The sequence below is a fragment of the Carassius carassius genome, unplaced genomic scaffold, assembly GCF_963082965.1.
Source record: "Carassius carassius unplaced genomic scaffold, fCarCar2.1 SCAFFOLD_81, whole genome shotgun sequence".
Taxonomy (NCBI): Eukaryota; Metazoa; Chordata; class Actinopteri; order Cypriniformes; family Cyprinidae; genus Carassius; species Carassius carassius.
In genome coordinates this window covers 35,833-48,644 of record NW_026775057.1, presented here as the reverse complement: position 1 = coordinate 48,644, position 12,812 = coordinate 35,833, and positions in this window count along the sequence as shown.

Below are 12,812 nucleotides of genomic sequence, written 5' to 3'. Positions count from 1 at the left end.
AACCTGTCGACGACAGTATTAACTGTGTCGCCGAACAGGCCCGAGGCTTGAAGCGGGGCGTCCAGGAGGCAGACCCTGTCTCGTTCTTTAATTTCTGACAGGGTCAGCCACAAATGCCTCTCCGCGGCCACTAAGGCTGCCATAGGCCGCCCAATTGCGCGAGCGGTCTCCTTAGTGGCGCGGAGGGAGAGATCAGCGGTCTTTCTGAGTTCTTCAATATCTTCAGACTTAATCCCCTCCCCCTCATCGACATCTCTCAGCAGGTCAGCCTGATAAGCTTGCAGGACTGCCATAGTATGAAGGCACGCCCCAGCCTGACCTGCTGCCACATAACCTTTGCCCACTAGCGATGATGTAACTCTAAGCGGCTTAGTGGGCAATGTCGGAGCCTTTAGAGACGAGGCCGAACCGGGTGACAGATAGCCCGCGAGCGTCTGTTCAACCCGTGGCATCGCTCTATAACCACGCTCTCCCAGCCCCATCACGTTGCCATAATATAGTGAATCAGGGCCAAAGAGGCGGGTCGAATATGGGTGATTCCACGATCTCGATAACTCATCATGGAGATCGGGAAAATACGGAAGGCTCCGACGTGGAGGTGGTTGCTTCGGCCGCAGAAAGCGTTCGTCTAATTTGCTTCTCTGCGGCTCAGTCTGTTTTTCAGCAGGCCAGTCGATTTTTAATTTATCTACTGCACGCGTGACCACCTCCAAAAGCTCCTCATACTGGGGCGACAGGGGTGGCGAATCCCCAGCAACAGTCTCCACATCGACCTCCTCGGAGGACGAGAGGTGAAGAGCTGATCCCTCACCCTGGGGGGAAGAAACCGACGAGCGTGCTTCCGAACCCAGGGCTTGGGCGCCGGATCTGGCAGATGAGGAAGGAGATAAGGACTGGCCCGTCTCCATTCCTTCTGACAGATCCACCTGCGAACCCCACGAGTCCAGCAGCCGCTCTGCCTCGGCAGAAGCGGGGCCAGCACCGCGAGGAACGCTGGTGAAGGCTCCCTCCTCGAAGAGAGCCCTCCGGGATCGAAGCGTCCGCATTGGCAAACGTTCGCAATGCGGGCAGTCGGCCCCCTCGAGAGCCGACTCAACGTGCTTCGATCCCAGGCAAGCCACGCACAGCCTGTGTGTATCCCCGCTCGTAATGTAGCGAGTGCAGGGAGGAACACACAGTCTGTAACGCGGCTTGGAATCGCCCTTCAAATGTTTGGTCTTTTGCTTCTGCTTAGGCATATTGAGCTGTTTTAGCGATCTTTTTAAGCTAAGGGACAGACAACAATAAATAGGACCAACAGGACAGACTTTTGCACATGCACACACAGAGCGCTTGCTGACAGATTCGAAGCTGAAGCCAGCTGCACGGCACGTGCTTTTATAGCTTCCTGGTCGCTACGTCACCCCGCCCGTGACGTCACGCCTTTCCGATGGACTGATTGCACACGATATTCAGAGTCGGTCTCGTCAGGGACGTTCCCCAAAAGCGTTTCGACGCAGCTCGAGTTCCTGAAAAGGAACTTATGTTAGACCTTCAATGCTCAAGATTGTCAGTTTACAGGTTTCTGAGACCAGTAATGTTGAAATAGTGCTTCTGTTCAAATGAAGTGAAATCTAGCCCAAATCTGCATAACAGCTTCTCTCTCAATGCAAAAGCTGCTTCATTCAATGTTTAGTGCAAAACTTCCCAAACTGAAAGATGCTTATGTCTAATGAAATAAAATGTTTTCTGCAATGCTGTAAGACAGTTTTTAATGTGTTAGAAGTTATATGCACAAAAACTTATGTTAGAGCTTCCATGCACAAGATTGTCAGTTTACAGGTTTCTGAGACCAGTAATGTTGAAATAGTGCTTCTGTTCAAATGAAGTGAAATCTAGCCCAAATCTGCTTAAAACCTTCTCTCTCTATGAGAGAAAGCTGCTTCATTCAATATTCAGTGCAAATCTTGCCAAACTGAAAGATCCTTATGCCTTTTGAAGTACAATGTTTTTGCAATGCTGTAAGACAGTTTTGAATGTGTTAGAAGTTATATGCACAAAAACATATGTCAGGACTTCAATGCTCAAGATTGTCAGTTTACAGGTTTCTGAGACCAGTAATGTTGAAATAGTGCTTATGTTCAAATGAAGTGAAATCTAGCCCAAATCTGCCCAAAAGCTTGTCTCTCTATGAGAGAAAGCTGCTTCATTCAATATTCAGTCCAAATCTTGCCAAACTAAAAGATGCTTATGTCTAATGAAATAAAATGTTTTCTGCAATGCAGTGAGACAGTTTTTAATGTGTTAGAAGTTATATGCACAAAAACATATGTCAGGACTTCAATGCTCAAGATTGTCAGTTTACAGGTTTCTGAGACCAGTTATGTTGAAATAGTGCTTCTGTTCAAATGAAGTGAAATTTAGCCCAAATCTGCTCAAAAGCTTGTTTCTCTATGAGAGAAAGCTTTTTCATTCAATATTCAGTGCAAATCTTGCCAAACTGAAAGATGCGTATGTCTAATGAAATAAAATGTTTTCTGCAATGCAGTGAGACAGTTTTTAATGTGTTAGAAGTTATATGCACAAAAACTTATGTTAGGACTTTAATGCTCAAGATTGTCAGTTTACAGGTTTCTGAGACCAGTAATGTTGAAATAGTGCTTCTGTTCAAATGAAGTGAAATCTAGCCCAAATCTGCTCAAAAGCTTGTCTCTCTATGAGAGAAAGCTGCTTCATTCAATATTCAGTGCAAATCTTGCCAAACTGAAAGATCCTTATACCTTATGAAATACAATGTTTTTGCAATGCTGTAAGACAGTTTTTAATGTGTTAGAAGTTATATGCACAAAAACTTATGTTAGGACTTCAATGCTCAAGATTGTCAGTTTACAGGTTTCTGAGACCAGTAATGTTGAAATAGTGCTTCTGTTCAAATGAAGTGAAATCTAGCCCAAATCTGCTCAAAAACTTGTCTCTCTATGAGAGATAGCTGCTTCATTCAATATTCAGTGCAAATCTTGCCAAACTGAAAGATCCTTATAGCTTGTCTCTCTATGAGAGAAAGCTGCTTCATTCAATATTCAGTCCAAATCTTGCGAAACTGAAAGATGCTTATGTCTAATGAACTTATGTTAGAGCTTCAATGCTCAAGATTGTCAGGTTACAGGTTTCTGAGACTAGTACTGTTGAAATAGTGCTTCTGTTCAAATGAAGTGAAATCTAGCCCAAATCTGCTCAAAAGCTTGTCTCTCTATGAGAGAAAGCTGCTTCATTCAAAATTCAGTTCAAATCTTGCCAAACTGAAAGATGCTTATGCCTTATGAAATACAATGTTTTTGCAATGCTGTAAGACAGTTTTTAATGTGTTAGAAGTTATATGCATAAAAACATATGTTAGGACTTCAATGCTCAAGATTGTCAGTTTACAGGTTTCTGAGACCAGTAATGTTGAAATGAAGTGAAATCTAGCCCAAATCTGCTTAAAACCTTCTCTCTCTATGAGAGAAAGCTGCTTCATTCAATATTCAGTGCAAATCTTGCCAAACTGAAAGATCCTTATGCCTTTTGAAGTACAATGTTTTTGCAATGCTGTAAGACAGTTTTGAATGTGTTAGAAGTTATATGCACAAAAACATATGTCAGGACTTCAATGCTCAAGATTGTCAGTTTACAGGTTTCTGAGACCAGTAATGTTGAAATAGTGCTTATGTTCAAATGAAGTGAAATCTAGCCCAAATCTGCCCAAAAGCTTGTCTCTCTATGAGAGAAAGCTGCTTCATTCAATATTCAGTCCAAATCTTGCCAAACTAAAAGATGCTTATGTCTAATGAAATAAAATGTTTTCTGCAATGCAGTGAGACAGTTTTTAATGTGTTAGAAGTTATATGCACAAAAACATATGTCAGGACTTCAATGCTCAAGATTGTCAGTTTACAGGTTTCTGAGACCAGTTATGTTGAAATAGTGCTTCTGTTCAAATGAAGTGAAATTTAGCCCAAATCTGCTCAAAAGCTTGTTTCTCTATGAGAGAAAGCTTTTTCATTCAATATTCAGTGCAAATCTTGCCAAACTGAAAGATGCGTATGTCTAATGAAATAAAATGTTTTCTGCAATGCAGTGAGACAGTTTTTAATGTGTTAGAAGTTATATGCACAAAAACTTATGTTAGGACTTTAATGCTCAAGATTGTCAGTTTACAGGTTTCTGAGACCAGTAATGTTGAAATAGTGCTTCTGTTCAAATGAAGTGAAATCTAGCCCAAATCTGCTCAAAAGCTTGTCTCTCTATGAGAGAAAGCTGCTTCATTCAATATTCAGTGCAAATCTTGCCAAACTGAAAGATCCTTATACCTTATGAAATACAATGTTTTTGCAATGCTGTAAGACAGTTTTTAATGTGTTAGAAGTTATATGCACAAAAACTTATGTTAGGACTTCAATGCTCAAGATTGTCAGTTTACAGGTTTCTGAGACCAGTAATGTTGAAATAGTGCTTCTGTTCAAATGAAGTGAAATCTAGCCCAAATCTGCTCAAAAACTTGTCTCTCTATGAGAGATAGCTGCTTCATTCAATATTCAGTGCAAATCTTGCCAAACTGAAAGATCCTTATGCCCTTTGAAGTACAATGTTTTTGCAATGCTGTAAGACAGTTTTTAATGTGTTAGAAGTTATATGCACAAAAACTTATGTTAGGACTTCAATGCTCAAGATTGTCAGTTTACAGGTTTCTGAGACCAGTAATGTTGAAATAGTGCTTCTGTTCAAATGAAGTGAAATCTAGCCCAAATCTGCCCAAAAGCTTGTCTCTCTATGAGAGAAAGCTGCTTCATTCAATATTCAGTCCAAATCTTGCGAAACTGAAAGATGCTTATGTCTAATGAACTTATGTTAGAGCTTCAATGCTCAAGATTGTCAGGTTACAGGTTTCTGAGACTAGTACTGTTGAAATAGTGCTTCTGTTCAAATGAAGTGAAATCTAGCCCAAATCTGCTCAAAAGCTTGTCTCTCTATGAGAGAAAGCTGCTTCATTCAAAATTCAGTTCAAATCTTGCCAAACTGAAAGATGCTTATGCCTTATGAAATACAATGTTTTTGCAATGCTGTAAGACAGTTTTTAATGTGTTAGAAGTTATATGCATAAAAACATATGTTAGGACTTCAATGCTCAAGATTGTCAGTTTACAGGTTTCTGAGACCAGTAATGTTGAAATAGTGCTTATGTTCAAATGAAGTGAAATCTAGCCCAAATCTGCCCAAAAGCTTGTCTCTCTATGAGAGAAAGCTGCTTCATTCAATATTCAGTCCAAATCTTGCGAAACTGAAAGATGCTTATGTCTAATGAACTTATGTTAGAGCTTCAATGCTCAAGATTGTCAGGTTACAGGTTTCTGAGACTAGTACTGTTGAAATAGTGCTTCTGTTCAAATGAAGTGAAATCTAGCCCAAATCTGCTCAAAAGCTTGTCTCTCTATGAGAGAAAGCTGCTTCATTCAAAATTCAGTTCAAATCTTGCCAAACTGAAAGATGCTTATGCCTTATGAAATACAATGTTTTTGCAATGCTGTAAGACAGTTTTTAATGTGTTAGAAGTTATATGCACAAAAACTTATGTTAGGACTTTAATGCTCAAGATTGTCAGTTTACAGGTTTCTGAGACCAGTAATGTTGAAATAGTGCTTCTGTTCAAATGAAGTGAAATCTAGCCCAAATCTGCTCAAAAGCTTGTCTCTCTATGAGAGAAAGCTGCTTCATTCAATATTCAGTGCAAATCTTGCCAAACTGAAAGATCCTTATACCTTATGAAATACAATGTTTTTGCAATGCTGTGAGACAGTTTTTAATGTGTTAGAAGTTATATGCACAAAAACATATGTCAGGACTTCAATGCTCAAGATTGTCAGTTTACAGGTTTCTGAGACCAGTTATGTTGAAATAGTGCTTCTGTTCAAATGAAGTGAAATTTAGCCCAAATCTGCTCAAAAGCTTGTTTCTCTATGAGAGAAAGCTTTTTCATTCAATATTCAGTGCAAATCTTGCCAAACTGAAAGATGCGTATGTCTAATGAAATAAAATGTTTTCTGCAATGCAGTGAGACAGTTTTTAATGTGTTAGAAGTTATATGCACAAAAACTTATGTTAGGACTTTAATGCTCAAGATTGTCAGTTTACAGGTTTCTGAGACCAGTAATGTTGAAATAGTGCTTCTGTTCAAATGAAGTGAAATCTAGCCCAAATCTGCTCAAAAGCTTGTCTCTCTATGAGAGAAAGCTGCTTCATTCAATATTCAGTGCAAATCTTGCCAAACTGAAAGATCCTTATACCTTATGAAATACAATGTTTTTGCAATGCTGTAAGACAGTTTTTAATGTGTTAGAAGTTATATGCACAAAAACTTATGTTAGGACTTCAATGCTCAAGATTGTCAGTTTACAGGTTTCTGAGACCAGTAATGTTGAAATAGTGCTTCTGTTCAAATGAAGTGAAATCTAGCCCAAATCTGCTCAAAAACTTGTCTCTCTATGAGAGATAGCTGCTTCATTCAATATTCAGTGCAAATCTTGCCAAACTGAAAGATCCTTATGCCCTTTGAAGTACAATGTTTTTGCAATGCTGTAAGACAGTTTTTAATGTGTTAGAAGTTATATGCACAAAAACTTATGTTAGGACTTCAATGCTCAAGATTGTCAGTTTACAGGTTTCTGAGACCAGTAATGTTGAAATAGTGCTTCTGTTCAAATGAAGTGAAATCTAGCCCAAATCTGCCCAAAAGCTTGTCTCTCTATGAGAGAAAGCTGCTTCATTCAATATTCAGTCCAAATCTTGCGAAACTGAAAGATGCTTATGTCTAATGAACTTATGTTAGAGCTTCAATGCTCAAGATTGTCAGGTTACAGGTTTCTGAGACTAGTACTGTTGAAATAGTGCTTCTGTTCAAATGAAGTGAAATCTAGCCCAAATCTGCTCAAAAGCTTGTCTCTCTATGAGAGAAAGCTGCTTCATTCAAAATTCAGTTCAAATCTTGCCAAACTGAAAGATGCTTATGCCTTATGAAATACAATGTTTTTGCAAAGTTTTTAATGTGTTAGAAGTTATATGCATAAAAACATATGTTAGGACTTCAATGCTCAAGATTGTCAGTTTACAGGTTTCTGAGACCAGTAATGTTGAAATAGTGCTTATGTTCAAATGAAGTGAAATCTAGCCCAAATCTGCCCAAAAGCTTGTCTCTCTATGAGAGAAAGCTGCTTCATTCAATATTCAGTCCAAATCTTGCGAAACTGAAAGATGCTTATGTCTAATGAACTTATGTTAGAGCTTCAATGCTCAAGATTGTCAGGTTACAGGTTTCTGAGACTAGTACTGTTGAAATAGTGCTTCTGTTCAAATGAAGTGAAATCTAGCCCAAATCTGCTCAAAAGCTTGTCTCTCTATGAGAGAAAGCTGCTTCATTCAAAATTCAGTTCAAATCTTGCCAAACTGAAAGATGCTTATGCCTTATGAAATACAATGTTTTTGCAATGCTGTAAGACAGTTTTTAATGTGTTAGAAGTTATATGCACAAAAACTTATGTTAGGACTTTAATGCTCAAGATTGTCAGTTTACAGGTTTCTGAGACCAGTAATGTTGAAATAGTGCTTCTGTTCAAATGAAGTGAAATCTAGCCCAAATCTGCTCAAAAGCTTGTCTCTCTATGAGAGAAAGCTGCTTCATTCAATATTCAGTGCAAATCTTGCCAAACTGAAAGATCCTTATACCTTATGAAATACAATGTTTTTGCAATGCTGTAAGACAGTTTTTAATGTGTTAGAAGTTATATGTACAAAAACTTATGTTAGGACTTCAATGCTCAAGATTGTCAGTTTACAGGTTTCTGAGACCAGTAATGTTGAAATAGTGCTTCTGTTCAAATGAAGTGAAATCTAGCCCAAATCTGCTCAAAAACTTGTCTCTCTATGAGAGATAGCTGCTTCATTCAATATTCAGTGCAAATCTTGCCAAACTGAAAGATCCTTATGCCTTTTGAAGTACAATGTTTTTGCAATGCTGTAAGACAGTTTTTAATGTGTTAGAAGTTATATGCACAAAAACATATGTCAGGACTTCAATGCTCAAGATTGTCAGTTTACAGGTTTCTGAGACTAGTACTGTTGAAATAGTGCTTCTGTTCAAATGAAGTGAAATCTAGCCCAAATCTGCTCAAAAGCTTGTCTCTCTATGAGAGAAAGCTGCTTCATTCAAAATTCAGTGCAAATCTTGCCAAACTGAAAGATCCTTATGCCTTTTGAAATACAATGTTTTTGCAATGCTGTAAGACAGTTTTTAATGTGTTAGAAGTTATATGTACAAAAACATATGTTAGGACTTCAATGCTCAAGATTGTCAGTTTACAGATTTCAGAGACCAGTAATGTTGATATAGTAATTCTGTTCAAATGAAATGAAATCTAGCCCAAATCTGCTCAAAAGCTTGTCTCTCTATGAGAGAAAGCTGCTTCATTCAATATTCAGTGCAAATCTTGCCAAACTGAAATATCCTTATACCTTATGAAATACAATGTTTTTGCAATGCTGTAAGACAGTTTTTAATGTGTTAGAAGTTATATGCACAAAAACATATGTTAGGACTTCAATGCTCAAGATTGTCAGTTTACAGGTCTCTGAGACCAGTAATGTTGAAATAGTGCTTATGTTCAAATGAAGTGAAATCTAGCCCAAATCTGCTCAAAAGCTTGTCTCTCAATGAGAGAAAGCTACTTCATTTAAATATTCAGTGCAAATATTGCCAAACTGAAAGATCCTTATACCTTATGAAATACAATGTTTTTGCAATGCTGTAAGACAGTTTTTAATATGTTAGAAGTTATATGCACAAACACTTATGTTAGGACTTCAATGCTCAAGATTGTCAGTTTACAGGTTTCTGAGACCAGTAATGTTGAAATAGTGCTTCTGTTCAAATAAAGTGAAATCTAGCCCAAATCTGCTCAAAAGCTTGTCTCTCTATGAGAGAAATCTGCTTCATTCAATAATCAGTGCAAATCTTGCCAAACTGAAAGATGCTTATGTCTAATGAAATAAAATGTTTTCTGCAATGCAGTGAGACACTTTTTAATGTGTTAGAAGTTATATGCACAAAAACTTATGTTAGGACTTCAATGCTCAAGATTGTCAGTTTACAGGTTTCTAAGACCAGTAATGTTGAAATGGTGCTTTTTGTTCAAATTAACATATGTCAGGACTTCAATGCTCAAGATTGTCAGTTTACAGGTTTCTGAGACCAGTAATGTTGAAGTAGTGCTTATATTCAAATGAAGTGAAATCTAGCCCAAATCTGCCCAGAAGCGTGTCTCTCTATGAGAGAAAGCTGCTTCATTCAATATTCAGTGCAAATCTTGCCAAACTGAAAGATCCTTATACCTTATGAAATACAATGTTTTTGCAATGCTGTAAGACAGTTTTTAATGTTTTAGAAGTTATATGCACAAAAACTTATGTTAGGACTTCAATGCTCAAGATTGTCAGTTTACAGGTTTCTGAGACCAGTAATGTTGAAATAGTGCTTCTGTTCAAATGAAGTGAAAAATCTAGCCCAAATCTGCTTAAAAGCTTGTCTCTCTATGAGAGAAAGCTGCTTCATTCAATATTCAGTGCAAATCTTGCCAAACTGAAATTTCCTTATACCTTATGAAATACAATGTTTTGCAATGCTGTAAGACAGTTTTTAATGTGTTAGGAGTTATATGCACAAAAACTTATGTTAAGACTTCAATGCTCAAGATTGTCAATTTACAGGTTTCTGAGACCAGTAATGTTGAAATAGTGCTTCTGTTCAAATGAAGTGAAATCTAGCCCAAATCTGCTCAAAAGCTTGTCTCTCTATGAGTGAAAGCTGCTTCATTCAATATTCAGTGCAAAACTTGCCAAACTGAAAGATGCTTATGTCTAATGAAATAAAATGTTTTCTGCAATGCAGTGAGACAGTTTTTAATGTGTTAGAAGTTATATGCACAAAAACTTATGTTAGGACTTTAATGCTCAAGATTGTCAGTTTACAGGTTTCTGAGACCAGTAATGTTGAAATAGTGCTTCTGTTCAAATTAAGTGAAATCTAGCCCAAATCTGCTCAAAAGCTTGTCTCTCTATGAGAGAAGGCTGCTTCATTCAATATTCAGTGCAAATCTTGCCAAACTGAAATATGCTTATGCCTTATGAAATACAATGTTTTTGCAATGCTGTAAGACAGTATTTAATGTGTTAGAAGTTATATGCACAAAAACATATGTTAGGACTTCAATGCTCAAGATTGTCAGTTTACAGATTTCTGAGACCAGTAATGTTGAAATAGTAATTCTGTTCAAACGAAGTGAAATCTAGCCCAAATCTGCTCAAAAGCTTGTCTCTCTATGAGAGAAAGCTGCTTCATTCAACATTCAGTGCAAATCTGGCCAAACTGAAAGATCCTTATACCTTATGAAATACAATGTTTTTGCAATGCTGTAAGACAGTTTTTAATGTTTTAGAAGTTATATGCACAAAAACATATGTTAGGACTTCAATGCTCAAGATTGTCAGTTTACAGGTTTCTGAGACCGGTAATGTTGAAATAGTGCTTCTGTTCAAATTAAGTGAAATTTAGCCCAAATCTGCTCAAAAGCTTGTCTCTCCAGGAGAGAAAGCTGCTTCATTCAATATTCAGTGCAAATCTTGCCAAACTGAAAGATGCTTATGCCTTGTGAAATACAATGTTTTTGCAATGCTGTAAGACAGTTTTTAATGTGTTAGAAGTTATATGCACAAAAACATATGTTAGGACTTCAATGCTCAAGGTTGTCAGTTTACAGGTTTCTGAGACCAGTAATGTTGAAATAGTGCTTCTGTTCAAATGAAGTGAAATCTAGCCCAAATCTGCTCAAAAGCTTGTCTCTCTATGAGAGAAAGCTACTTCATTCAATATTCAGTGCAAATCTTGCCAAACTGAAAGATCCTTATACCTTATGAAATACAATGTTTTTGCAATGCTGTAAGACAGTTTTTAATGTGTTAGGAGTTATATGCACAAAAACATATGTTAGGACTTCAATGCTCAAGATTGTCAGTTTACAGGTTTCTGAGACCGGTAATGTTGAAATAGTGCTTCTGTTCAAATGAAGTGAAATCTAGCCCAAATCTGCTCAAAAGCTTGTCTCTCTCTATGAGAGAAGCTACTTTATTCAATATTCAGTGCAAATCTGGCCAAACTGAAAGATCCTTATACCTTATGAAATACAATGTTTTTGCTATGCTGTAAGACAGTTTTTAATGTGTTAGGAGTTATATGCACAAAAACTTATGTTAGGACTTCAATGCTCAAGATTGTCAGTTTACAGGTTTCTGAGACCAGTAATGTTGAAATAGTGCTTCTGTTCAAATTAAGTGAAATTTAGCCCAAATCTGCTCAAAAGCTTGTCTCTCTATGAGAGAAAGCTGCTTCATTCAATATTCAGTGCAAATCTTGCCAAACTGAAAGATGCTTATGCCTTGTGAAATACAATGTTTTTGCAATGCTGTAAGACAGTTTTTAATGTGTTAGAAGTTATATGCACAAAAACATATGTTAGGACTTCAATGCTCAAGGTTGTCAGTTTACAGGTTTCTGAGACCAGTAATGTTGAAATAGTGCTTCTGTTCAAATGAAGTGAAATCTAGCCCAAATCTGCTCAAAAGCTTGTCTCTCTATGAGAGAAAGCTACTTCATTCAATATTCAGTGCAAATCTTGCCAAACTGAAAGATCCTTATACCTTATGAAATACAATGTTTTTGCAATGCTGTAAGACAGTTTTTAATGTGTTAGGAGTTATATGCACAAAAACATATGTTAGGACTTCAATGCTCAAGATTGTCAGTTTACAGGTTTCTGAGACCAGTAATGTTGAAATAGTGCTTCTAATCAAATGAAGTGAAATCTAGCCCAAATCTGCTCAAAAGCTTGTCTCTCTATGAGAGAAAGCTGCTTCATTCAATATTCAGTGCAAATCTTACCAAACTGAAAGATCCTTATACCTTATGAAATACAATGTTTTTGCAATGCTGTAAGACAGTTTTTAATGTGTTAGAAGTTATATGCACAAAAACTTATGTTAAGACTTCAATGCTCAAGATTGTCAATTTACAGGTTTCTGAGACCAGTAATGTTGAAATAGTGCTTCTGTTCAAATGAAGTGAAATCTAGCCCAAATCTGCTCAAAAGCTTGTCTCTCTATGAGTGAAAGCTGCTTCATTCAATATTCAGTGCAAAACTTGCCAAACTGAAAGATGCTTATGTCTAATGAAATAAAATGTTTTCTGCAATGCAGTGAGACAGTTTTTAATGTGTTAGAAGTTATATGCACAAAAACTTATGTTAGGACTTTAATGCTCAAGATTGTCAGTTTACAGGTTTCTGAGACCAGTAATGTTGAAATAGTGCTTCTGTTCAAATTAAGTGAAATCTAGCCCAAATCTGCTCAAAAGCTTGTCTCTCTATGAGAGAAGGCTGCTTCATTCAATATTCAGTGCAAATCTTGCCAAACTGAAATATGCTTATGCCTTATGAAATACAATGTTTTTGCAATGCTGTAAGACAGTATTTAATGTGTTAGAAGTTATATGCACAAAAACATATGTTAGGACTTCAATGCTCAAGATTGTCAGTTTACAGATTTCTTAGACCAGTAATGTTGAAATAGTAATTCTGTTCAAACGAAGTGAAATCTAGCCCAAATCTGCTCAAAAGCTTGTCTCTCTATGAGAGAAAGCTGCTTCATTCAACATTCAGTGCAAATCTGGCCAAACTGAAAGATCCTTATACCTTATG